This window comes from Mustela putorius, unplaced genomic scaffold (assembly GCF_011764305.1).
Source record: "Mustela putorius furo isolate JIRA1106 unplaced genomic scaffold, ASM1176430v1.1 tig00003949_pilon_pilon_pilon, whole genome shotgun sequence".
Taxonomy (NCBI): Eukaryota; Metazoa; Chordata; class Mammalia; order Carnivora; family Mustelidae; genus Mustela; species Mustela putorius.
This window is the reverse complement of record NW_025422093.1, coordinates 6,192,608-6,216,352: the sequence shown is the minus strand read 5'-3', so window position 1 is coordinate 6,216,352 and position 23,745 is coordinate 6,192,608. Positions and strand designations below refer to the sequence as shown.

At 37.4% G+C, this 23,745-nt stretch overlaps 1 pseudogene; it reads left to right on the top strand.

Moving 5' to 3' along the window:
• The window catches only part of LOC101676756, an 81,331-nt pseudogene extending 67,114 nt beyond the window's left edge, over window positions 1–14,217 (top strand).
• Window positions 14,218–23,745: the final 9,528 nt, after the last annotated feature.

Sequence of the window (23,745 nt, the reverse complement as noted above, 5' to 3'; positions counted from 1 at the left end):
AATATAAATATATTTATATATATATTTATTTTTTGGACATATATATATATTTATATATAAATAAATATAAATATAAATATAAATATAAATATTTATATAAATATAAATATACTCAAGTTATTTAGAGGAAACATAGGGCATGGCCAGATGATAAAAAGGAAGATATAAAGGAGAAACCAATAAGACTTTTAACGGTGAAAAATATCTGAAATTAAAATTTTACTGAATGGTATTACCACTATATTAAGTACTGCAGAAGAAATGATCAATGAATGGGAAGCTATAGCAAAAGATATTAGCCAAAGGGAAGCACAGAAAGAAAGGATGAAAGCAGTAAACAGAGCTTCAGAACCGATGGGCTGACAAGCGACCTAACAAAACTATTAAGTAGAGTCTCAGAAGGAGAGAAGAGAGGGAAAGAACAAAAATATTTTTGAAGAAATAATGAAAAAATGTTCTATATATGATGCAGCTTATTAACTCACAGACCCAAGAAGGTAAATAAGCACCACTCAGAGAACACACACATACCCACACCTCAAGGCAATATCACAATGAATTGCAAAGAATCGGTGATAAAGAGAAATCTTAAATGCATCCAGAGAAGAGAGACACATTATATAAAGGAACTAATAATAAGAAATATCTCTGACTTTTTGTGAGAAATGAAGTATGCCAGAAGGCAGTTGTATAACATCTTTAAAGTGCTGAACTTATATAGTGTTAATGTAGAATTTTATATTCACGAAAAACTGTTCTTCACAAATGAGGGTAAAATAAAGACCTTTCCAGAGACACCAAAGCTTAGCGTATTTATTGTCAGAAGACCTTCACTATAAGAAATGTTAAAGTATGTTCTTCAGGCTGAAATTATATACCAGATAAAATTTTGATCTTTACAAAAAATGAAAATGTTTAAAGTAGTAAATATGTGTACATACACATGAGTTTTACCCCCATTGTTTCAAAAATTTTTAATGGGAACTTACAGTTTAAAGCTAAATTAACAACAATATATTGTGGGGTTTATAATTTTTGTAAAATAAAATGATTCACTACAATAGCACAAAATATTCAATGAGCATTTAAAAGTACACTGCTGTAAGGTTTTTACATTCTATGTGAGCTGGTATGATATTTGAAGATAGACTGCAAAGAGTTAAAGATGTATTTGTAAACTATAAAGCCAGCCAGCCTAAAACATAAAAATAAAATGTAGAGCTAATTAACAAATAGAGGAGATAAAGTCATAAAACCTACCCGACCTGAAAGAAGGCAGAAAATGGTGGAAAGAAACAAGGAACAGAAGGAATAAACAAAACTAAGAGGAACATGGTAGATTTATACCAAACCTATTGATAGTTACATTCAATTTAAATGTTCTGAATACTCCAATTTAAAGGCAGAAATTTTTGTCAGACTGGATAGAAGTTAGAACCAAAAATATGCGGTCTCCTAGAAACACCTTAACTATATAAAAAGGTATTGATTAAGGGCGCCTGTATGGCTCGGGAGGTAAAGCCTCTGCCTTTGGCTCAGGTCATGTATAATCTCAGGGTCCTGGGATAAAGCCTGGCATTGGGCTTCCTGCTCAGTGGGGAGTCTGCTTCTCCCTCTCCCGCTGCCCCTCCCGCTCATGTTCTTTCTTTCTCTCAGATAAATAAATAAAATCTTTAAAAAGAGAGAGAGAGATTGGTTAAAAATGAAAAAAAAAAAACCCCACAAAAAGATATAGCATGCGAGCAGTATAACAAACATAAATTAATATATTATTAGACACAGATAACTTCAGGACAAAGAATCATAAGAGATAAAGAGGAATTTTTAATAATGAATGAATTCATTTATAATTCTTATAAATAATCCTAATATTAATAATCCTAAATATATGTGGCCTAATAATAGATATTACAAAATACATGGAGTAAAAATTGATAGAACTAGAAGGATTACATTGAAAAATCTAAAGTAATAGTAAAATTTAAAACTCCCTTCTTATTAGAACAATTGGACATTTGATAATTATTTAGAACACAATGCTATCAGCTAACTTTACCTAATTTAATATATGGAATGATAGAATAAATATATGGATGATAGAATAAACCTCAACTAACTTAAAAGATTTTGAAATTAAACTAGAAATAAATAACAAAAAAGGTATCTGGAAAATCCCCCAATACTTGAAAACGAAGCTACACATTTCTAATTAACTTATAAAAGAAGAAATCACAAGGGAAATTAAAAAAATATTTTTAACTGAATGAAAATGCAGCATCTCAAAATTAGACACAGTGAAAGCACTACTTAAAGGGAAGTTTATGTCTTTAAAAGCTTATATTGGGAAAGAGGTCTAAAATCAATTATTTAAGCTTCCACTTGAAGAAGGTGGAAAAAAAAAATAAAGCAAACCCAAAGTAAGCAAAAAAAAGGAAATTGTAAAGAGAAAAAAATCAATGAAGGTTCCCGAGGAAGACTTTGTGAATTCTGAGAATAACCATAATTTATATTGCCTTTAAATTCTTTATTGTTACTATTCTTGTCTTTTCTCTCCTGTCTCCAGCATGTGCTAAGAGCTACATCTTGGTCTCCACAGTCATGGAGACCTGAAAGTAAGGTCTGTTACGAAAGTAGAGGCAAAATGTCCCAGTGTTAGGCAACAGCAGCAAGACAGAAAATGATTTCAGATGATGAGGAAGTCTGTGGAGGAACAGAGCAGTGGCGTAAGGCCAGCTGGCTGGCAGCAGTAGTCAGCCACAGTAGGATAGACACGAGAATCATACAAAGTTTTTCTGGAGATTCCTAGAGACATGTGGACAAAGAAACCTGGAAAAATATTGGGCTTTGTATAGTCACCTAGGATCAGGAATCTGAGATTAAGGAATTAGGGAAATATGTTAGTGCATGAGCTAGTTAAGTGTGTAATAGTTGAGCCAATGATTTTGGTAAAGCTATTTTCTCTTTTCTCTATGGTTAAGAATGAGCATCACTAGAATTTTTCACTGTTTAAGAAGGGTAATGTGCTTAATTTAGGAAGAGAATTGGTTGATGAGACATGAGAGTTCAAAGGGGAAGCTGTAAGTAATAATACATGTGGCCTAAGATGTTTCAACCAAACGCTGTTGTATAGGAACCAATGTGTTAGGCCATGGCCACTTTTAAATAGTGGGAACTCCTACTAGATCCCATCTTCTGATTTCTCATACAACACCTTTCCCATTTATTGTGTGTGTGTGTGTGTTTTTTTTTTTACACTGATTAAAGTGTACAAGAAATCAAGTTATTGGGAAGTCATTTATTTAGCAAATATTTATTGAATACTTTCAAAATGCCATGCACTATTTTAAGTTTTGGAGACGCAGCAATGAACACAAGCGACATCTTCTTGGCTTTCATGGTACCTACCTTCTAATATGAGGGAAGATAGAAAACATACACCTGTGGTTAAAAAGTAAATAGAGAAGATAATTTCAGTGCTATCAAGAGGAAAATATCTTGTGATTGAGTGACTGGAAGAGAAGTGGGAGTGACATTAGACAGAATGATCAGGAAAGGCCTCTTTGCACAGTGGCATCTGAGTTGATGTTGAATGATGCGAAGACAGCCCCCCATGTGAAGAGCCTTCTAATAAAGAAAAGGACAAGTCTTCAAGCTGGAATATGCTGTTTGCAGCTGGATTGGTGTAGGAAAGGCAACCACAAATAACAAAGGAGATCTATGGCATGATTCAGGAGAACTATTTCTGGTTCTCTTTCCACCACCATTTAACTCTGCTCTTCAACTTTTTCACCTGTTAAAGGGGTATAATCAGTGCCTCTTCTGTTTCCCAAACTTCTAGGACGGGCAGAAACATTGGATAATATAATGTATGTGAAAACAACCCAAAAATCTAAAAAAAATCCTCAGGCCAGCTGGAGTTTAGGACGAGAACAACCACTGAGATCTGGAGAGCTGCCTGATCTCTTGCAGAGGCCAAAGGATCCCCCACTAAAGTTTTCTTCACTCCGGTTCATTTGCTTACGTGTGCTGGGAAATTAAAAACAAACAAACAAAAACCCAAAATGGGATGTCCTCTGCCCTCCCCCAGGATAAAGGTATTAGTGTTAGTTTAAGAAAACAGGTTAGGACCTGTGAAAGGAAAATGCTAGGGGAGAGTAGAATGTGTTTCAATATTACATTATTCCTTGGAACAGTAGGGAGGAAGAGACCTTCTTACTTGTCAGTATAGTTTAGCACCAAACCATGCTGTACTTAGGCTCCCGCCCAATCCCAGAACCACATTCTGCCTGAAATGGGGTGAATGCTTTAGGGATATGTTCAAATTACTTCCATCAGGGCAAAGCCAATAAATGCATTAGGGAGCTTTAAAAAAGCTTTTCTCTTGTTTAAGAGGAAGATAAATAATTACATTTGAGTTTATGACCCTGGTTTTTAGGACAAGTTTTAAAACCAGTTTCCAGCCCCACAGTGATGACTACAAAATGCACACACCCACGCACGCACGCGTGTGTGTGCCTACACACACACACACACACACACACACACACACACACACATACTGGTATTTTGAAGATACCAGCCCATTATTCATCCACGATGAGTTCAGCTAAATGAAACAGAACAGAAAGGAAACAGTTTCCAGGAGACAGAGGTACACGAAAGGAATCCACTGCTTTGGGAGAATTGAAGAAAGGTTAGTCAAATTTCACAGACGGTCTACAACTCTTCATGAATAATCTATGAAAGAACTAAAAATAGGACAGCCCTCCACAATGCTGAGTATTTATGAGATAATAATAGAACACGCATGTAGATTGCTTACTGGGGACATCTCAGGCCGTCTGAACAGTTATCTCATTTAGGGAAGTACTTCATATCTATAGATATATAGATGGGGGTGTAGTTCTTACTGAATGATGTAATTTATGGAATTTAATGTAGCCTCCTTAAATCTAAATCTTTTAGAAGGATGGTAACAATTCTATTTTGCCACCATCTATGAAATGTCGTAGGGCCACATTTAGATGGGTGACAGGCAGCAAGCTGAGCTATAAAACTAGTTCCTTTCCTCAAAAGTCTTCATGCCTACTTAGGGCAGAGGTGACAAAACTGTAGAAAAGCCTTTAATGAACATTTCTGTTGCTTTTGACCCCTCTTCACTTCCATTTAAGAAGACTGGATTCATAACCAACATTTTGAAACTAAGATATCACTTGAATTTCCAATTTCTCTTAAGAAATAACCCAACCACACTAGGCTTGTGTTCTTGCATGTGCTACGATTATTTGGCATGGAGGGGCAACTCCCCCTTGGACTGGACATATTGATCTTTTCCCTAGGTCCTCACCTGGCCCATTTATGTGCTCCTTCAGTTGGTTTTTAACCCCTGATTTGGAGACATTATGTATGATTGTCTCCCATTATGTATGATTGTCTCTTGTTGCTTTATGATGCAAGGTTTGGCGCATAAGCATATCTCTATCTTGTAAGTAGGTTTTGTTCTAAAATTCAGTTGTAGGTCAGTTTTCTGGAACTAGACCCATTTAGCCACAGGAAAATATTACATTTCATTTTACAAATATTAACTGAAGTCCTACCAAATGCAAATCACTATGCAAGGCACATGGGAAAGAGGGCACATGGAATGATAGATACAGTTCTTGCTCCCAAAAAGTCCAGGAAAGACCATTAAGGTTTATTTAACATATAGTGCATTTGAAATGAAAACATAGTGGAAATACAATTTGCAGCTACTTTCTAGATTACAGAGAAAAAGAGTTTCATGTTGCATGTTTTATCCTGAAACCTGTTTCCTATGGATAAGCAAAGAGAATAAGAAGTGGATTTTGACAGTTGTCAGTATTCAGAAGGAAAATGTTGAGACAACTGTTGGAAATTTAGAGGTGAATGCTACTTGTTTACTTAGCATTTTTAGAAGATTTTGAGCCATTATATTATTTTCTATTTAGGAAGATGCAAAATTTAGAGTGAAAGGAGAAGAGAGCAGTGGATAGGGAAACAGAAAAGGGAAAGAATAGAAAGAAAGATGATTTTTCATCTTTACAAAGATTGCTGAGTTGGAACTAATGAGGAGGGGAGATACACTTGTATGTGTATTCCTGATCTATTGATGGAGAATGATAAAGACACGTCTATCAAAGCCAATGTCTTTCACGTTGAGAATTCTAAAGATCAGTTGTCAGCCATGTGACACAGGTGATCATTCCATTCTTCTAGAAATACTCTGGCTTGCAGGACACCTACAAAATCTGGTAGTTCATTACTCTCTGAGCTCATCTCCAACAACGTATTCTTCCTCGCTAGATTGTGGCCCTACTTGCCCTTTTCCTACCTGAAATTTCAGGGACGCCCACTGACTCTGGTCCTTAGCATTTGCTTTTTTCCTGCTCAGAATGCTGATACCAAAGGTAAATGTTTCAGTCCTTTGTTCAAAAGTTAAAACTTCTCATGGAGACCTTTCCAAACAATCTTGTTCAAAACTTGACCCCCCAAATGAGTCAGATTCCTCCAGTCTCTCTAACTTCTCTATTTCCCCCCATAGAAATGGTCACCTTACATACTGTATCTTCTACTTGTTTGTGTTTTTTGTATCCTACACTTAAATTAAGTAGACATTTGGCTATATTTCCTAGGCTGTACTTTTCATTATCATGACTTAACTTATTTTATAACTGGAGGCTTCTTAATCGCCATTACTTATTTCACCCTTTCCTTCACCTGCCTTCCCGTTGGCAACCACCAGTTTTCTGTTTATGTATCTGTTTCTATTTTTTGTTTCCTTGTTCTTTGTTTTATTTTTTAGATTCCACATGTAAATAAAATCATATGGCATTTGTTTTCCTCTGACTTATTTCAGTTAGCATAATATTCTTTAGGTCCATCCATGTTGTTGTGAATGGCAATATTTCATTCTTTTTTATGGCTGAGTAATATTCCATCACATATACATGGTACATCTTCTTTATCCATTCATCTATAGAGATGCTTTGGTTGATTCTGTATCCTGACTATTGTAAATAATGCTGCAGTAAATAGAGATGCATATATTTTTTTCAAATTAGTGTTTTCATTTCCTTTTGGTAAGTACACAATAGTGGAATTGCTGGATCATATGGTATTTCTATTTTTAAATTTTTAGGAAACTCCATTCTGTTTTCCATAAAGGCTGCATCAATTTGCATTCCCACCAATAATGTACAAGGGTTCCCTTTTTTCCACATCCTTGCCAACACTTGTCACTTCTTGTTTTTGTATTCTAACTATTGTTACTGGTGTGAGGTGATATTTCATTGTGGTTTTGATTTGAATTTCCCTGATGTTGAATGAGAGCATCTTACCATGTGTTTGTTGGCTATCTGTATATCTTCCTTGGAAAATGTCTATTCAGGTCCTCTGCCTGTTTTTAATTGGATTATTAGTGGGTTTTTGTGTGTGTGTGTTGAGTTGTATAAGTTCTTTATATATTTTGTATATTATCCCTTACATGTTATATCACTTGCAAATATCTCTCCCATTCAGTAGGTTGCCTTTTAATTTTGTTGGTGCTTTCCTTCACTGTGTATAAGTTTTTTAGTTTGATGTACTCCCAATTATTTATTTTTGTTTTTGTTCCTTCTGGAACAAAGGGATCTGGATCTGGGAAACAGATCCAGAAAAATACTGCTAAGGCTAGTGTCCAAGAGTTTATTGCCCATGTTTTCTTTCAGAAGTTTTAAGGTTTCAGGCCTTATATTTAGGTCTTTAGGCCATTTTGGGTTTATATTTGTGCGTGGTATAATAAAGTAGTACAGATTCATTGTTTTGCATGCTACTCAGTTTTTGAAGGAAGAGATTTTTGTCTGTTTTACTTATTGCTGTACTCTTCCTACCCGGATAATATAGAGTTTGGCCTCAATAAGTACTTACTGAATGAATGAATAAAAAGAAGTGGTGCAACTAATTATTTTGTCTGATAGCAACCTGGTTTAAACACTAGGTGGCATCTGGCACCTGGTTCCAAGATAGTTTCCTAGATCATAATTTAGGAGAGGAGGTGAGTACAGGGCAGCTTGTGATATGTCATCTAATAGAACCCATTTGGCCTTTTTTCTTCTTTATCACCAAGTCATATACCATCCTCCATTCCCTCCCCACTTCTACCATGAAGCCATATGTATAAGTTGAAGGGAGGGGTACTGACAAAATAGTGGAGGATGGCATGAGAGTCTGGCCACCTGTCTCTGTAGCTTACTTGTGTCTCTGGACTTCCTGATGCCTGATACTGATAGTGACTCTTCTATATTATGATGGACTACTGTTGAGTCCTCTGAACATTATGCCTTTGTGGGTCTGGAAATCCAGCTTCTGATGGGAAGCTCTGGCCACATGATCTTATATTTTAGCTAGGAATGAGTAGCATATGAGGGAGCTCTTTTTAAATGGTGTAGGAATCTCTGAAGTTAATAGAATGAGCCTTGCTACACATAAAGACCTAGAAGTCTATGATATCATTCTCTGATTAGAGCTCACCATAAACTTTACACATCTGTTGTCAACACAGATACCTCTAATACCATTGGTCAGTTAGGTATGATGCCCCAAGTAGAACGGCAGCTTGTACTGTCCCTTGGACATGTTGCAGATCTCTTTCCTGCTCTGGGATCCACTCAAAGATCTAAGTCTTCCAAGTCTCTCAGTAAATGGGTGGAAGCACCATCCCAAATTGTGGCATATGTTTTCTACCATAGTGCTGGGGTTTATGAGATGCTATAATTTTTCCTTCACTTTGGAGAGGATGTCCCAGCATACAATCTTGGCTGGAGAGGGAAATGAGAAGGCCATTTCTTAGTCTTCCATTTGGTATTTCTCACTATAATAGCCCTTAACCTATAGACTAAAAAGCTATGCATAGGTCCAAACAACTATCAAGTATATTTATTCCAATTATACACTCAGACACTGGGGAAATGATGGTAGTGTAGGTCCACAGAGCCCAGTGGACCCATAGTAAGCAGGGTGTGGGCCAGAGTTCCATTTATTGCATGTACCCATATTAACCCCACTAAAACGGAGGTCCATTTTGACGTTTTGATGTTTTGATATAAATGTTAATGGTTGTAGGACTCTGTCTTAAAATTCTCATCCAAATGTTTGGATATTTCTTTTTCTCAAGTATAAAGTTATTTGAGTAAATGGACAGAGGTCCCTCATGGAAAAATTGTTACCGAGTAACTTTTCATGGTGTCATGGAATTCTTTTTCCTGGAGACATGACATTTCCATCGGTCAGTGTATTCCAGGTCTTGAGAAAGGCTCAGGTCTGGATATTGGACAAGTTTGTGAATTTTTATTGAGGTATCCACTCCAGCCTCTTGATTATTCATCCTTAATTTCTTTTCATTTTACAGCTTGAGCAGTTTTCAAAGGCTGCCCATTTATTATGACATTTAGATTGTTGTGTTCTATTAACCATCTCCAAGTTTCTTTACAGGTTAGCTCCCCTTGATTATGACTTTGACCTTTCCATTTATTATGACAATTGTGTCCACCTTGCTTTTTTTTAGTTAAGTGGATTCTTCTCAGTGGATTCAGTTACCTGGGTTCTTTTATTTGAGGATACTCTCATGTCCATTTTTATCAGGGAGCCAATTTTTTAGCAGGATCTCTTATTGCCCTGGACAACCAAAGACGGCTATCACTGAGCTTCTTATTGATGCTAGTGCCCCTCTTATTGGCATGTTACTTAACACTTTGGTAAATGGATTATCCTCTAGGCCTTTTCTTAGAACACTGTAGATGGGTGGATTTTCTGGCTTCATGTATTATATTTAATGTAGCAGCCTCACTTCTCTGAATCTTTTGATTACTGTCTTTGCCATCTGTCCCATTTATGCTTCATTAGGTGTGGGCTATTGCTTTGTCCAAGCTTCCAAGAAACACCCTAGCAGCATATTAGCACTGTCTCCTGGGGTCCTTGATGGGGTGTAAATCTTGGATCACAGGAGACTGCTTACATATTGTAAACTCATCCCTTTCCAACTTCTCATTCTGTTCTCCTTGATACATCATACTCAGGTTGCAATCCCATGTAATCTCTCCTGGTTCCTGCTGAGAAATGTTGGCTAGTAGTGAAGCTGCTTTGACATATAGTTTTTAACTTATTTTAGTGACCCAGAACTACCCCAGATGGTTTGTTATAACTTTCTCCATGATCTGGTGGCCAGGAGAAAAGGTGGGACAGATCACCATAAGATGTGTGTTATTTTGCAAGTACAAAAGCTTCTGTACCATCTTTAAGCAAAAGTGGAATGGGGAATGCAAGTCTTTAAAGAGAGAGAAGTGGACCACTTTTGAGTAGCTAGAGGATTCAGGGGAGTCTGAATGTTCCCAAAGATTCAAGATGTTCTAGTGCATTGACCAATATGTTCCCATCTCAAGTCTCCACGTCCCACTCCTTCCCAGCCAGAACCCTGCCCGTATTATAAAAGACATGGAGGCATTAAAAATTCAGCCTTCTCTGTAGCTCTTTCTGGGTCCCAAATGAAGTTTTTCTGCCCTCTGGTTGCAGGAAATGAGAGTCTTTTTTATATTACTGTGGAGGCTCTTAAGATCTCTACCACCTTAGGCTGGTATTATTTTACCCTCAGGCTTTCATTTACATCTCAGTTCTTCATTAGTGTCATTTTTTTAATAGTTGCATCATAACTGCACACTAGTGATAGAATTTTCAGTCTGGAGCTAGGTGATCTAGCTTGTAAGTTCCATTTTATAGTTGTCTTCCTAGAATCATATTTGGCAGTGACTGTCCTAGGTTGGCTTTCTCGGGTGACTGTGACTGTGAGATTTGCATGCAGGAGGTTAATTGAAGAGTGCTTTTAGTAACAACACATGTGATGAGTGAGAGTTGCTTCACTAGGCAAAGGGAGAAATTGAATTATGATGTAGTTGCACGAGAGACCTCAAGAGCCTTTGTACTCTAGCACCACCAGTCACTGGATGCTGATGCCTCCAGGAAGTGGGAAGTGTATTCTTTTAGCCTAGAGTGATTCCTGGGAAGGAACTCAGTTGTGAACTATCAGCAGTCTGTACTCCTGGCAGCTGGAGAAATGGGTGCCTCAGTCTTAGAGAAGGATTTGGGCAATGGACCACAAAGTTTGCCACAGTTCCCAGTCGAGATATGTTGAATGAATGATTGAATGGTCTGTAGTTACAAGCTTCTAAAATGTAGGTTCCTTTTGGGTTATTATATAATAATTAGCATAGCACCTTCCATATAATAGTTGATTGATCAGTATGTGTTCAGTTAATATATGAAAGAATAAATTTTAGGGCTCTTGTCCATCAGTAACTAATCTAGGTCCCAGTCAACACTTTGCAGGTTTTAACCATAATCCTTCTGCATTTCAGTTTTATAAATTTGCCATTCCCACAAAGAAAGATGATGTAGGTTTACTATTTGTGTGGAACAGTGACTGGGAAGGTCACTTTGAAATGTGATGATGTGAGTGGGTACTACTTTAGCCAAACTGAATTGCAGCTCTGAAATTCAACCATGATGTAGAACCCACTAGGGCATGGTGGATGTCAATTCACTGGCATGCATGGACTTAGATAGAGGCTGAGTCTTGTGTGCTGTGGAAATGCCTATTAGTTTCATTCTGAATACTTAAGAGCATACCAGACATGCTTAAAAATTCTTTCTTGGAAACAGATTGTTGGTAAGTGCTTTATTTCCTCTCTAAATACATAGTTTGTCACCACATGCATTAATTCTTCATTAAACGATGTCAACATTCTACTTGGTAGAAATAATTGTACCCTTTTCTTAGGTGCAATTATCCTGATGAAAGTAATTAGTCAATACAGCTACTTAAGAAGGAGCCCTGCATTTGGAAGGGATTCAACTTATATGTACCATGTGGTAGGGATTTAGCTTGGCACTGGATTCAACTTGGCAACACGTACAACTTCAGAGAGGGCCCCTTGGTTGTCCCCCACCCCCATAAAGGTGATGTCCCAAAAAAATCTGGTGCAAAGAAAACATACTTACATGTATTAAGACCTAAAGCATATCTGTTATTCTGACAAAAATTATTTGTATACATTATTATTTTTAAATCCACATAAGAAAATAGGATCCTAATTTTCCTTTATTCTTTCTTGCTTGTTTGCCAACTCACTGAACCTTCAGCTAATGTTGTACATACACATAAATCTCTCCCTTGCCATCAACTATGCATTTGGAGTTTGGATTTTGCTAAAACAAATGTAGGAAAGCACCTCTTTAATGGTATGATATCTGAAAGAGTTTGTGAGGGTGGACAGTTCCTATCAAATTTTATTTTTTTTTGAAGATTTTATTTTTTTATTTGACACAGACAGAGAGAGGAAGAGAGAGAGAGAGAACACAAGCAGGGGGAGTGTGATGGGGAGAAGCAGGCTTCCCATGGAGCAGGGAGCCTGATGTGGAGCTCCATTCCAGGGTCCTGGGATCCTGACCTGAGTCAAAGGAAGATGCTTAATGATTGAACCACCCAGGTGCCCCAGTTCCTACCAAATTTTAAACTGTAAGTTATTCTCAGACAGTCTCTTTCTGGATAAAGTAGTAAAGAAATTATTCCAAAGACTCTCAAATCTCCATGGCTAAATTTTCTGGGGGTAATGCTAATCTTGATAAAGATTTGTATTACACTAGTGTTTGCAACCATCAAAATTTAGAATGATCATTTTATTTCAAAGGAAAAAGACTTGGAACAAATATTGAATTCTAATGATATGTATGTCAAAGCATTTACGGACAAAGTTACCAATGCCTATCATTTAATTTGAAATGAATAAAAAATAATACAAGTTAGCCTTCTGCTCCTTCCCATTCCACAGATAGCCACATCTTTTGGTGCAGTGCCAGGCATATCCTGGAGACATGAGGGTGAAGATTGGAGTAAATTGATCTGGCCATATTGGTCACCTGCTCACCAGGGGGCCGAAATCTGGCAAAGTGGATATTATCACCATACAGTGACTCCTTCATTGACCTCAACTACATGGTCTACATATTCTGGTATGATTCCATCCACAGCAAATTCAACGGCATTGTTAAAGCTGAGAACAGGAAACTTGTCATCAATGGAAAGCCTATCTCTATCTTCCAGGAATGAGATTCTGCCAGCATAAATAGGGTGATGCTGGTGCTGAGTATGTTGTGGAGCCACTGGAGTCTTTACCATCATGGAGAAGGCTGGGGCTCATTTGAAAGGTGGGGCCAAGAGGGTCATCAATCTCTGCCAACTTCTGCTGATGCCTCTTTATTTGTGATGATTGTGAACCCTAAGTATGACAACTCCCTCAAGATTATCAGCAATGGCTCCTGCACTGCCAACTGCTTGGCCCCCTGGCCAAGGTCATCCATGACAACTTTGGCAGCATGGAGGAACCCATGACCAGCATGGAGGAACTCAGAAGACGTGGATAGCCTCTCTGGGCCGCTGTGGCCTGATGGCCAAGGACCTTCCCAGAACATCATCCCTGCTTCTACCTGAGCCACAAAGGCTGTAGCAAGATCATTCCTGAGCTGAAGTGGGAAGTTCACTGGCATGGCCTTCTGTATCCCCACCCTCAAGATGTCAGTCAAGGATCTGACCTGCTGCCTGGAGAAGGCTACCAAATACAAAAACATCAAGAAGGTGCTGAAGAAGGCATCAGAGGGCCCCCTCAAGGGCACCCTGGACTATGCTGAAGACCAGGTTGTCTCCTGCAACTTTAACAATGACACTTGCTCTTCCACTTTAAATGATGGAGCTGGTTTTGCTCTCAGTGACCACTTTGTCAAGCTTATTGCCTGGCATGATAATGAATCTGGCTACAGCAACAGGTAGTAGACCAGTTCCCTGAACCACCAACCCCAGCAAGAGAAAGAGGAAGAGAGAGTTCCTCAGCTGCCCCAACTTGTTCCCCAACACACTGAGAATCTCCCAACCTCTACATAGTTTCCATCCCAGAACATTTGAAGAAAGGGAGGGGTTTGGGAAACCCTATATTGTCAGGTAAATAAAATATATTGTACTCAGCCCCCTAAAATAATATGAATATAAGGATGGCTAGATAGTTATGTGGTAAATAAGTAGAGTAAGTTGTTAATGCTTATAATCAGGTCATAGGTATAAGGGTGTTCTGTGAAAAATTATTCAAATTTTTTTACATGTTGGAAATTTTCATAATAAAATACTGGAAATAATCACCGTTGGCATTCCTCTTGCAGTGTTCTTGAGGCAAACTTTGATCGACATGGGGTGAAAATCCTATTTATCCAATATTTATTGAGTACCTACCTTGACAAAATTTGGTGCTGGGTATGAGATTTTGTTGCAATGCCATGCTTAGTAGTCCTCCTCTTAGAGTAGTCCTCTACTCTTACATACAAGTAGTGGAGCAGCTCTCACGTCTCCCTTTAACTCCAATTCCAGCAGGAAGAATACAGGCAGATGTATCCCAACACTCTAGGATTCATGGATTGATGTATTTAGGCCTCCTTCCCTTCCTCCCTCCATCCCTCCGTCCCTCCATCCATCCATCAGTGTGCACTTTATTTCTCTGTTTGGTGTGAAGCATTGAAATAGTGTTTAAGACACAGTTCTATAATCAAGAAGCTTAAAGTGTAATGGGGATCTCAGCATGAAGTCACTATTCCTGCAAGTTCTACTCTGACCTTGTTTATTCATACTTTCAGACAAAAATCACTTCAAAATGAGGGATGTGATGTAAGATAAATGAAAATATACTTGTGTGCATCTGGAAAACTTCAAAAGTAGCATTTTTTAAAATTTTCCTGGTAATTTCTAAAGCCACAAAATATTCCAGTCACAAATAAAAAACCAAGGCTTTCCTGTGGGAAACTTTAGAGAAAACCTAACAAAACTTTCCCCAATTGGAGTAAACCATTAAATACTTAAAAGCATTTTAGTAGCATATAAAACCAAACCTAGTTCTCTGAAAATCATGGGGCCAAATCAAATGCTAAGATTTAAAAAGTCCCAACTGAATGCATCTCACCCAGGTCCTGCCAAGGGAGTTACTGCTCCCTCCAGAGCTGTCTCCTTTTTTTATTGGTTTTAATTAAGTTTTACAGAATAAATTAGTTCACCATGTTTGAATTACATTTGCACACAGAGATGAAAAATTCTTCTTTCTCCCTTCCAAATCAGGGCTTTACTGTGGAAAAAGCAATCTGTGTGATGCAACCACCATTGAAGCTCCAGTCAATAAAAAATGTCCAATGAAGTGGGAAAGAGAGGAAATGGGAAAAAGAACCAAAGAGGAGGAAGCAAAAGCAGAGGAAGCAAATGGAGAACAGAGAAGAAAAAAGCTAGGGAAAGTAGATGAAGCCACAGGCAGCCAACGACTTGATACTCTTAAGAGCTGAATGCCAAAATCTTACTGTGAGATGCTAAATACATCTCTGGTTCCTTCTGCCAGTAAACTGCTAGTTGAAAGTCTTCATATCCCATTGTTTTCCATCAGAAATAAGAGTGCCAGATACTCTGTGATCCTAAGAATCAGTGATCCAGATCCCAGGTTCTTGGCTTTTTAAATAATTTGTTTATTTCAGAGAGGTGGCCTGGTGTGGTGTGGGGAGGGGCAGAGGGAGAGGAAGAGAGACTCTCAGGAAGACTCCATCCGGAGCCCAGAGCCTGACACTGGGCTCAATTTCAGGACCTGAGATCATAATTTGAACCGAAATCAAAAGCTGGATGCTCAAATGACTGAGTCACTCAGGCATCCCTAATGACTTTTTAGGATCATCTACAACAGGAAAAATATTTCTCTCACCTATTTCTGTTTTGGTACTAGAATTCCTAGGAGTTTTTCTTTACCTGCTTTTGCCTTAGTTTAAGCATATAATGAAAAACAAAGAAAGAAACAAAAGCCTATGTTAGACTAAAGAGTGAGCGTGAAACTTAGAGTGGTAGGTCCTTCCAAAGATGGTGCTTATCTTTCTCTGTTTTTATTTTCCATCTTGAGAATTAGAATGACTATGATGTGGGTTGAAGTGATTTGGCTGATTATATATATACATTTCTGAAAGTATTATAAGATTTTATTCATTGGGATATTTGAGCTACATGGTACATTATGGAAGTGGGAAATGAAGAGAGTATTGGGTATTCCTGGAAACAGACTCTGAGACGAAGATTAGCTAGCAGTGAATTATGAAATGCTTATGGGATTGACACCTGCATAAGCAAATGGAAGGAAGCAGGATTGGGCTTAGAGTGTGATGGAGTCTCAAAGCAGGTCTTAGCTAACTCATGGGGCTCTGAAGCTGGGACAACCTTCCATAGTTGTTCCTTTAGGCAATAAGAGGTTAGGCCCTTATACTTCTGTATTGACCAGTCAGTGGATGCAAGCAGCTCCATGAGACAACATACTATTTGGTGGGAGCTCTCTTTAGCAGAAGGACCTCTGAAGAGGGCCAGCAGCTGAGACAGTGGTCACCAGCAGCATTCCCAGCAATTGTGGTAATAAATCATGCCTTCCTGGAGGGAGATTACAGCATCCATTATAAGGGACATTTTTTTTCCCTTTTCCTTCTCTTCTGTGTCTCTTAATATATGTCTCCTAATATATGGCAGCCATAATCCCACATGGTTCTTTAGGTCTCTCCATAGGCATGTGGTTAGCTTAGGCTACTCCTTCTCAGGTTTTTGTTTTGTTTTGTTTTGTTTTCTGTTTTCAGAACAGTTGGTTCCCTGAGCAGCTTGGTTCCCTGAGCAGCTAAAGCTGTGGCTTAAATTTTCCTACCAGCTTATCTTTCACCTTTGGTTTGAAATTGGAAAGACTGATGTGCCTCAATGGAGAAATTCCACTGACTCAGATTGCTGGGTTGGAGAGGGGCAAAGCCTGACCCATCAGTGAGAAATGTACAGGTACAGGATTGGTTTCTGCTAATTTCTCTGATCTGTTTGCTGGTACAGAAATGGATGGTGGTTGTTTTTCTGTTTCTTGCTCGTAAGGATTGTTAATATGAGTTTCAAGTCAATCCACTGGTGGATCTATATATTTTCCTTGGAGAGCTTAAGAAGGGCTCACTAAATAATATTCCTTTCCACCCATCAATCTGTGTTAGGAAGATGTATGACTGGTATCTAAGGTGCTGTCAGTGTGTTATTTTCCATGTTCCTCTCACATGTCAAATATAAAAATACAGCCTGTCAGTGTAAATGTGATATGGGGCATTGTTCAGAGAGACTGTGAAAAATCCTGCAGTGCTCCTGATTCATCATTTCAACAGCCTAATCATTTCATAGCCCAGTCTAAACAAAACAGTTAAGGGCATTCTGACTTAGGGGTACTGAATCAGGGTTGATTCAGAAAGGACTGAGAGATCCCATGAGAAAAAACACTTTGGAGAAGATAAGAGAAGTCTTGTCTTTGTCCTCAAGTTAATAGTTACTGATCTTTTTTGGAAGGTTGTTTATCAGTTAATTATTCTCCACCACACCCTGCACCCTGACATTTTGCCAAAGTGGCCAGGAGGCCTCGTTAAATCAGAATTTCTACTTTCAGCTCACCTGTCACAGCTAAAGGCTCCCTCAAATGCATTGACATCGATTAATATTTAATGATTGAATAGTAGAAATATTGGCTCAGCACTTTTTACTTTTTCTTTCTTTAAATTAAAAAAAAAAAAAACCTTTTAGAATGGACTCTGCTTCATGTGCACTCAGCTCTAGATTTCTACAATGTGAAATTTATGTGGGTGTCAAGAAGGGTAAAAGACCATTGCCCTTGTAGAAGGCAATATGTGTCCTAGGAAAAGGCTAGCCTGTGATGGAAAGAGAGAACTAACATTTAATTAGCACTCACTCTGTCAGGCCCTATGTGGATTACATAATTCATATGTGAATTCCATAATTCATCTCTACTAGTCACAATACATCTACAAAGGAGGTAGGTATCTTTATTTCATTTACAAATGAGGAAACTGCTTTAAAGAAGTTAGGAAACTTGTCTGAGGTCCCATACTCAAATGGCAGCATCAGTATTTGAATCTTCCATTGTTCGGCCACATGGTCCATACTCTTTCCAAACACATGTTGCCTCCCTGGATCAGGAAGCCCGAGCCCCGCTGAGCCAGTGCCTTATTTGACTCCAGCAATCATTTCCTGTCTTTGTGTCTCCACTTTCCCATCGGTGAACTAGGCTATAAAGGAGATCTTGAGTTCTAGTTTGTGTTCTTTTAAGACATTGAGATTTTTGGTTTTATATCAAGTTAGCTCTCAGTTTCTATGAGCAGTACCTTACAGATAATTTTTTATGGCTCGCAGATGGAAAAGGAGACTAAGAAACTTTTCCTTCCAGGGCCAGTAATAACATATAGAATCATGCTTTAAAATACCTTTAAAATATGGGTGGTGTGCATTTTTAGGGCGATTGATTATCATATTAATGACAATGGAGAAGACGCATGTTCAGGTAGAAATAGAGTAGGCTTTGGATGGGACAGGTAAGTTAAATTCTGCTTCTGGTTCTCATTAGCTCTGAAACTGGGACAAGCTTTGTAACTCCTACAAGACTTGGTTTCCTTATAAATAAAGTAGGGATAGTAATAACTACTTCACAGAATTTTTGTGAAGAAGGGAAGACATAATATTTTTATGGGGCCTTGAATGGTGTTTTGGCATATAGTGGGCACTTGTTAAATAAAAGATTGGTATTATTGATATTAAAAAGGAAGGGTCAGTCATTATCAATCTTCATACCAGGTTAATTCAATTTTGTCATTTGTTGACAGAGAGCAACTAGTCACATGCCAAAAGGGAACAATATAGATGAAGACACAAAGTCATTTTGATAACTTGACATCCTAGGTATAGTGAGGTTCGTGAGTAGTGGGTTTCAGTAAGCATAGAAGAGAAACTTAATTCAGGTCTGGGGATCAGAAGAGGCCTCCTGAAGGAGATACCTGCCCTGAGTTTTAAGGCATATAGGTTTTCCAGGAAATGTGGGTTTCTGGCTGTCCCACAAAGTGTTCTCTCCTCTGTAGAACTAGAGATACAGCTTTGCATATGGTACCCAGTTTGAGACAATGTTATCCAGCCTCCTTTGTAGCTTGGCTGCGGACTTTTGACTAAGATCACTGCTTAATGTATGTACAATATGCATCCATTGCTTAGAAGAAGTGGTGTATTCACCCACCTGTGTCTGAACATTTTGGTTGTTACAAATGTGACAAGGCTTTTCAAATTGCGTACTTTAAATACGTGCAGTTTGATGTATATAGCGTATACGTCAATAAAGTATAAACCAAACAACTAGGGGAAAAAAGAAAATAGCTTGCTCTTTAGTTTTTTTTTTTTTTCCTTCCTGTGGGCTGAACTACAGATGTGGTAGTGGCTCATATTTGAAAATGCAGACAGAGACAACATCCTAAGAGATGTCAGAGCAACAAGATAGTAGGCATCTGGGCCATGCTTGCGTTATGGCACAGAGCCACCAGGTCAGCTGGGAACTATGCTTTGGATCGGCAGATGAAGGAGATACTGCCATCTATATTATTGAAGCCATGTGTTTGGGGGTATTTTTGTTGTAGTAGCATAGTCTCTACCCTAACTATACTACATCAGGTAACAACACCAACAAAATCACTTAGTATTTCTCAAAGGATTGTCCATGTGCCATCTTCATTAGAATGACCTGGGCTGCATATTAAAATGTAAATTTCAGGGGCGCTTGGGTGGCTCAGCCAGTTAAGAGGCTGCCTTTGGCTCAGGTTATGATCCCAGAATCCTAGGATCAAGCCCTGCATCAGGCTCCCTGCTCAGTGGGGAGCCGGCTTCTCCCACTCCCACTGCTGCTCCATCTGCTTGTGCTCTCTCTCTCTGTCATATAAACGAATAAAATATTTTAAAAAATAAATAAAATGCAAATTTCAGGCATCATAAAGCCAAATTCTTGAGTGGTAGCAATGCACGGAAACCGCATTTTAAACACACTCTGCAGTGATGCCTGTATGAACCAAAGATACAATTATCCTGGATTATTAGCTTCCTGCTTTTTTTAGGGCCTATGGAAAATCTTCCAAGACAGTAGATACGCATTGACCTTTCAGTATTTGTGAGTAAGGTTATATTATAAGAAGTCATGAGAATAAAATCAGGAGAATTTTTCTAGTTATGCTTAGAAATTTGTGTTGGAATCATTGTTTATACTCTTTTAGCTTTGCTATTTCAAACTCTGATCTGTGGATAGCAGCCTCAACATCATATTGGACCTTTTTAGAAATGCAAAATCTCTGGCCCCAACCCAGACTTAATGAATCTCCATCTTAGCAATATCAATGGGTGATTCATGTGTATATTAAAGTTTGAAAAGGAGAACTTTGTAATCCCCTTCCTTGGAAATAAGTCTCTGAATGAGGCTGACCTTTATACAAGTGACACCCATAGTTAAGAATTCAATGGGCAACCTCCCAAATGGTACAGACAGTTTTCAAAGTCAATGGGTATACACTTGACCACTTGACTCAGAAATGGAATTTCTGAATCATATGGTAGTTTATTTCTTATTTTCTAAGGAAAATAAGTGGTTTTTCCATAGTGGTTAAACTGACTTATGTTACCACCAGTAGTTCACAAGAAGTCCCTTTTCTCTACAACCTTTCCAGCAGTTCTTTTGTCTTGTTTTTGTTTTTGTTTTGATAGAAGTTATTCTACAGTTTGGAGGTGATATCTCATTGTGGTTTTGATTTGCTTTTCTCTGATGATTAGCGAGATTAAGCACTTTTTGCATGTATCTGTTGGCCATTTATATATTGGAAAAATATCTGTTCGAGTTCTTTGTCCATTTGTCAAATTAATTGAATTATTTGATCTTTTTGTTATTGAGTTGTATGAGCTCCTTGTATATTTTGAATATTAACTGTTGACTGGATATTTGCTTTGTAAATATTTAATTTCATTCCTTAGGTTGCCTTCTTGTTTTGTTGATTGTTTCTTTTTCTGTGTAGAAGTTTTTTAGTTTGATTTGATTCCACTTGTTTATTTTTGCATTTGTTGTTTGTGCTTTTGGTGTCATATCCAAAAAATTTATTGCCGAGACCAATGTCAAAGAGCTTTTCCTTATGTTTTCTTCTAGGAATTTTAAGTCTTATGTTTTAGTCATTAATCGACTTTGAGTTAATCTTGGTGAGTAGTGTAAGATAAGGGCTCAATTTCTTTTCTTTTCTTTTTTTTTTTTGCATGTGAATATTCTATTTTCTTAGTATACCATTTATTGAAGAAACTATTTTTCCCTCTTGAAAAAAAATGTGCTTCCCTTTTCAAATATTATTTGACTGTATATGCATGGATTTATTTCTGGACTCTTGGTTCTATTCCATTTGTCTATGTGTCTTCTTTTATGCCAGTACCATACTGTTTTAATTGTTATAACTTTGTAACAGTGATCGAAATCAGGATGTGTGATGCATGCAGCTTTATTCTTCTTTCTCAAGATTGCTTTGGTTATTTAGGGTCTTTCATGATTCCATATGAACTTTAAGTTTTTTTTAAATTTCTGTAAAAAAACAAAACTATTGAAGTCTTTTTTTTTTTTTAAGATTTTTATTTATTTATTCGACAGACAGAGATCACAAGTAGGCAGAGAGGCAGGCAGAGAGAGAGGAAGGGAAGCAGGTTCCCCGCCGAGCAGAGAGCCTGATGTGGGGCTCAATCCCAGGACCCTGAGATCATGACCTGAGCCGAAGGCAGAGGCTTTAACCCACTGAGCCACCCAGGTGCCCCCAAAACTATTGAAGTCTTGATAGGAATTGCACTGAATCTATAGATGGCTTTGGGTGGTATGGACATTTAAGAATATTCATTCTTCTGATTCCTGAGTATGGGAAATTTTTTTTTCTTTATTTTTGTCTTCTTTAATTTCTTTCACTAATGTCTTATAGTCTTCAGTGTACAGATTTTTCATCTTTTTGGTTAAATTTATTCTTAGGTATTTTATTGCTTTTGATGCTATTGTAAATGACATTGCATTCTTTATTTCTTTTTTGGAAATCTTGTTAGTATACAGAAATACAGCATATTTTTGTATGCTGATTGTGTATTCTGTAACTTTCCTGAATTTTTAAATTAGTTCTAAAGTTTTTTTTGGTAAAGTCTGTAGGATTTTCAATATATAAGATCTGCATCATCTGCAAACATATAATTTTACTTCTTCCTTGTTCATTTGGATGCCTTTTATTTCTTTTTCTTGACGGATTGCTGTGGCTAAAATTTCTTTCTTTCCTTTTTTTTTTTTTTTTTTTTAAAGACTTTTATTTATTTATTTGAAAGAGAGAGGGGGAACAGGAGAGGGAGAAGTAGGGAGCTTCTCCCTGCACAGCTGGGGACCCAGTGTGGGGCTTGATCCTAGGATCCAGGGATCATGAGCCAAAGGCTGATGCTTAACTGACTGAGCCATCCAGGCACCCTCTGGCTAGGATTTCTAATACTATAAATAGTATTAGTTAAATAAGAGAACTAAGGGTGGCACCCTTGTCTTGTTCTTGGTATTGAAAAGCTTTCAATGTTTCACCAATGAATATGATGTTAACTGTGGGCTTCAGTCTTCTGTACCCAATTTTGTTCACAGTGTTTATCATGAAATTATGTTGAATTTTGTCAAATACTTTTTCTGCATCTATTGAGATGATCATATAATTTTAATCTTTCATAATACTAATGTGGTGTATCACATTTATTGATTCACATATGTTGATGCAACCTTGCATCGTAGGGATCCCACTTGATCAAAGTGTGTAATATTTTCAATGTGCTGTCGAATTTGGTTTACTGATATTTTGCTGGGAATATTTGCAACTATATTCATCAAGAATATTAGCCTGTAATTTTCTTATAGTTTCGTTATTGGCTGTGTTTTCAGGACAATGCTATCCTCATAAAAATGACTTTGAGAGTTTTTCTTCTTCAGTTTTAGAGAAGGATTCAGAAAGGATTGGTTTTAATTCTCTTTTAAATGTTTGGTAGAATTGACCAGTGAAACCATCCAGTTCTGAACATTTCTTTGGGAGGATTTTTTTTTAAATTACTAATTCCATCTCTTTACTCCTTTTTGGTCTGTTCAGATTTTCTATTTCTTCATGTTTCAGACTTTGTGTTTGTAAGTTTCCAAGTATTTATCCATTTTTTTAGGTTGTCCAATTTGTAGGCATATGATTTTTCCTAGTAGTCTCTTATGATCCTTTGTATTTATGTGGTGTTATTTATAATGTCTTCTATGTCATTTATAATTTTATTCATCTTAGTCTTTTTTCTCTTAGTTTAGTTAAAGGTTTTTCAATGTTGTTTATCTTTTCAAAGGACCAACTCTTAGTTTTGTTTATCTTTTCTATTGCTTTCCTATTCTCTATTTATTTCTGCTCTCATCCTTATTATTTCTTTCCTTCTGCTAAATTTGTTAGCTTGTTCTTTTTCTAATCCCTTGTGGCATAATGGTAGGTTGTTTCTTTGAGATCTTTCTTTTCTCTTAGTTTACGTGTTTATAGCTGTAAGATTTCCTCTTGAAACTGCTTTTGCTGCATCCTATAAGTTTTAGTACGTTATGTCTCCCTTGTGTTTTATATCAAGATATTTTTTCATTTTCCCTTTGATTTATTCTTTGATCTTTTTGTTATTAAAGATAACAGTGTTTAATTTCCACATATTTGTGATTTTCCAGATTTCTCCCGGTATTGATTCTAGATTCATATCCTTAT